Source organism: Macrobrachium rosenbergii, chromosome 50, assembly GCF_040412425.1.
Source record: "Macrobrachium rosenbergii isolate ZJJX-2024 chromosome 50, ASM4041242v1, whole genome shotgun sequence".
Taxonomy (NCBI): domain Eukaryota; kingdom Metazoa; phylum Arthropoda; class Malacostraca; order Decapoda; family Palaemonidae; genus Macrobrachium; species Macrobrachium rosenbergii.
Window position 1 is genome coordinate 4,527,501 of NC_089790.1, and position 5,000 is coordinate 4,532,500.

General features: G+C 37.6%; 1 protein-coding gene across 1 annotated transcript in view; it reads left to right on the forward strand.

Annotated features, from left to right (window-relative positions):
• Positions 1–5,000, forward strand: part of LOC136832522 (lysophosphatidic acid receptor 1-like) — a 377,394-nt gene that overhangs the window by 116,017 nt on the left and 256,377 nt on the right. The window contains 1 exon segment of the mRNA XM_067093444.1: positions 4,951–4,981. The gene's annotated coding sequence lies outside the window, so the exon portion shown is untranslated.

Below are 5,000 nucleotides of genomic sequence, written 5' to 3' on the forward strand. Positions count from 1 at the left end.
CCAAGTTGTTTGCAGTAATTGTTTAGTAATCAACTCTCTCTTTGGACATGTGCCAAACAAAGGCGATTCTTAAAAAAAAAAAAAGAAACTGACTGGTGAAAGTAATGAAACGTTCAATGAGTTTGCAAGAGAGAAAGTTTGGAGTAAATATGAAGTAGTGTAAAGGTGATGAGGGTCCATGAAAACGTAGGTAGCTGGAAGTAAATACAATGGAAGCGGTAGGGTGAGAGGTCTGAGTCGCTGAACTTTATATTAAGCATCCAGATTCATATATATTTTTTTAATTCCTAAAAGATATTCTGAGCTATAATGTACTCGCATTTAGTTGTTGCCGTTGTATTATAGAATGTTATTACTATCATACAGTGCCAATACTAATGATTTTTAAGCATAAATGTAAGTATACGTGGCTTGGCTGGTGTTACAAGTCCAAAGCACCATCGCTGTACCGTCTTCTGAGGTGCTGTAGTCATCCCATGCTAGGAGAAGCATTAATCTACATTCATACAAGAGACCGATTTCATTCAGTTTGCATACCCTTCACCTTTAGGCTGTGGACCTTCTCTGCCTCTTCTGTGTTTCCCCTTAGACGTATAAACTGCCTCTCATTTAAGAAGTCCCGAGTTCGCGTCTCCGGCCGGCCAATGAAGAATTAGAGGAATTTATTTCTGGTGATAGAAATTCATTTCTCGATATAATGTGGTTCGGATTCCACAATAAGCTGTAGGTCCCGTTGCTAGGTAACCAATTGGTTCTTAGCCACGTAAATTAAATCTAATCCCTCGGGCCAGCCCTAGGAGAGCTGTTAATCAGCTCAGTGGTCTGGTTAAACTAAGGTATACTTAACTTTTCATTGAAGAAGTTGGGTTTTCTTCGCCTAAGAAGGAATTCCACTACTAACAATATGGCTGGCTCTGTCTCTCCAGCCTGAAATAAGCAAAAAATTTTAAACCTCAGTCCTCATAGAGAGTAAAAGTTTGTATCCATTTACTGTTTTCTGTGCCTGTCTCTCTTGCTGTCTCTTTCCACCCCATATATTTTGGAATATTCCTTTTCAGTGACCCGTCTGGGTCCGCTCTAGCTGACTTGGGTAGAATTATGCTACGCCATCTTTTGATAGGCATTTGACGGTTGGCTGAATGTGTACTCTTCCGAGCATAGAGAGAGACAGGTAAATGATGCGTACATTTGGTAGATAACAGGTCCATATGCACAGTTAATATATTAAAAAAATATAAACACACGCATACTCACACACTCTCACACAATATAGTATAGCTCCAGCCGTCACAGATGAAATTTTCCAGTGAGTGGAGATTCCACTTCATTAGCATATGCTTTGAATTATAGTTAATCAATTGAGAACTCACTTGCAGGCTACCGTATTATGGGTGAACTCCGATGCGAGATAACTGTTTACCTTTCATTACAGCCAACGATGATCCAATCAGCTGGTGGTGGTGTTAATGTAGGCAGGCTATTCCAGTTGGAAGCTAATATCCCGTGTATATGCACGCGTGCATACACACATGCATACATTCATACAAGCATATATGAATACAGATTTATGCTTCTCCTAGTATGGGATGGCTGAGAGGAAAACTTCCGCTATGTTCCTTTTTATTCATGTACAAAGACGGATCAACAATAGCAAGTTGAACCCCTTACTGGTAAATGTGCCGTTCACTGGCGTCTTGCTTGTACACTCTCTTCCTTAACATTGAGGCTTTCCCTTTTCTTTGTTTATTTCTTTCTATCTTTCATGCATTTCTATCCGGTGTTATTCTAGGTCTTCCTCTCCTCGTCCCTCTCGTTACGTCAGGTTATACACTTCACTAACCTAACGTCATCCGTTCTTTCCACACGATTGAACCATCTCAGAACACGCTTATCATGCCTCAGCATCATCCATTCTTTCCACATGATTGAACCATCTCAAAACACTCTCACTCTGCCTTTCACTTACCCTAACCTATTGACATTTTCCAATTATCTCTATTTCTTATATCCTTTCAGCTTTTTTGTTTTTATGTCAGCCTATATAAACAGTTCAGCTGTGCAGTTTTAACCTTTCAACCTTTTTGTTTCATATGTATTCAGCTGCCGCACTTCACTTCCGTAAAGTATAGTTAGCTCAACAATTCCAATATACATTTCAACATTGACTTCCATAAAGGCTCCAACTTACTCCCCATGTTTTACACTTATCTTGCCTCCCTCCTTGTATTACCTATTCTGTGATTCGTCAGAGCCCATCCTACGTTTATCTGATATAGTTGCTACGAAATACCAGTCTCCCCCCCTTGACGGAAACCCACTACTATTTACTAACTACCAGATACATAATTTAGGGTTTTTGTCCAGAGTAGGTCTCATGGACTTTAACAGAATTAGTCGAAAACGTCAGGCTTGCTTGGGAACTATACCCTAAATGTCTCTTTAGCCAAGAATACCTATCAACTTTCACAGTCACACACACACACACACACACACACAGTTTGTGTTATGGTATATATTTTATCATAAGCTTGGGTTGCATTCAGCTGGGATGATAGTTGCTTCCTTGTCTTTTATTGAGTTTATATTACTTCAACTTCTGACAGAATGTTTTGCTGACGTTGCAAATATTCCGTCTTAAATAACTGATATACCTTACATTTATATTTACAATAACCTTACCCCATCTTCATGGGATTGATGAAATCTTTTATTATTTTCCGTATAATTTCATTACCTTTTTCCATATCGTCAGTATTAATAAGACTGTATAACATTATTTTTACCATGCGAAATACTTCTTGTACTAATTTCCCTGTTGGTCGAAGTTAAGCTTGTCATCATGTGTCATTATTAATGTTATATTATGATAAAGAATAAAATGATATGTAAAGAATAGAATAGTGCAACTGTCACTCATATAACAGACAAAAATTTAAATTTGTGTAACAGGCTGCAAGAAAATCAACATAAAAATACATTAAAAGACAGCGTGCTTGAGTGTACCCTAAAGCGAAGGTGATGATAACAATAGTAATATAATCTTCACTAAGCCTTATCATCCCGACCATCCTGCTATCTGGTGGCTTGGCTCCAAAGTGGCAAGCAGTGTTGCACTGACCTCTAATGGAATTAGCTGCAACCCACCGATCTGAAATCGGATAACCTGTTGATGTGGAGCCGTTTGCTTTGTCTCTCTAGTGAAATAGCGACGCTAATTGCTCTTATTTTTCCTCCTGCTTCGTGGAAAAAAAGAAATTATTCGGGTTTGAGTGACGTCATAAAAGGGAAGAATGATTTTTTTTTTTTTAGTTATTTGGTAAGAAAGTTACATGTTCTCGGAACTAATGCAATACATTTAACTGTTGGTTGATTTATCGTTTATCAATTTTTACCTATTTAATTATATGGTCAGAGAAGGGAAAATAATTCTTATTTTTCCTCCTGCTTCGTTTAAAAAATTAATCGGGTTTGAATGACGTCATAAAAGGGAAGAATGGTTTTTTTTTTTTTTTTAGTTATTTGCTAAGAAAGTTACATGTTTTCGGAACTAATACAATAAATTAACTGTTTGTTGATTTATCGTTTATCAGTTTTTGCTTATTTAATTAAATGGTCAGAGAAGGGAAAATAAATTTTTGTTTTCTTATTCAGATATTTTCGAAGAAAGGGAAGTATTCTCAATACTACAATGAGAACTTTCTCATCAATTCGACGGAATGTTGACTTCATTAGTAATATGTCCTTTAAAAACTGTAGATTTCCCATTTCCATCCATTAATGTTTTTAATAACTTTGACAAAAGTAAGCTTAAATGACCCTTTGTCTGAATTAATTAGATTTCATCTCTTGGGGTTTTATTTTACTTGACAGTAAATTTTACTGTGATGCAACTTCATACCAACAAACCACTTTCTCTGCTTTTATTTTGGTTAAAATATCTCTTAGTGGGTTTTTACTTAACAGTAAATTTTACTGTGATGCAACTTCATATGTCAACAAACCACTTTCTGTGCTTTGATTTTTGTTTTAATTTTGTTAAAATGGATAACAGAGTGATAATGGCCCTGAATAATCCTGATGGGTTCCGGCGCTTGGTCTTCGAGACCTAAATTTCATAATAAATCATTCAAACAGAGTGATAATGCAAAGCCCTGAGCCATACAGAGTCAGAAGAGAAGATGAAAATAATGAAGGAATGTCATTCGTTTTCAGAAGTAATTTTGTGTTTGTTGTGGGAATGCCAATGAGGAATCGCTGTGCGTTTGAGATAAAGGTTAGTGAGAATCGCGCAGAGGTCAGCAAGTGTCATCGTTTACCCACACGATGGGTAATGGGGCATGTTTGCTTCTACTAAATAGCACATCCCAACTGCCCATTCTTGTCGTGGCTTTTATTGCAGTGAAAAAGAGGAGTGAATAAAAGGGCTTCGATCCTAAGGATTTTGATCTATATATTAACAAGTAAAAAATGGGCCGAAGTTTCTTCGGCGCAATCGAGTTTTCTGTACAGCGTATAATGTTGTATAACTCAGCCGCGGCCCACGAAAATTTCAGCCACAGCCCGATGGTGGCATGTGTTGTTGGCACCTATAACAGCGGTGCCAGACGGACGATCATGGCTAACTTTAACCTTAAATTAAATAAAAACTACTGAGGCTAGAGGGCTGCAATTTGATATTTTTGATGATTGGAGGGTGGATGCTCAACATACCAATTTGCAGCCCTCTAGCCTCAGTACTTTTTAAGATCTGAGGGCGGACAGAAAAAGTGCGGACGGACAGACAAATAGCCATCTCAGAAGTGTTCTTTTACAGAAAACTAAAAGTGAAATAACATAACAACTGGTATGTCTGTTGTGCTTTATCGAGATGGGGGAATATTTTTGTTTTGTATCTGTTCTCTTCCGAGAACTGTTGTGACAGTTATTGATTCTCGTTTCCCCTCTTTCCAGGATTCGGGAACGAACACTTCTTGATGTGAAGGTAAGTGCGACGTCGACAG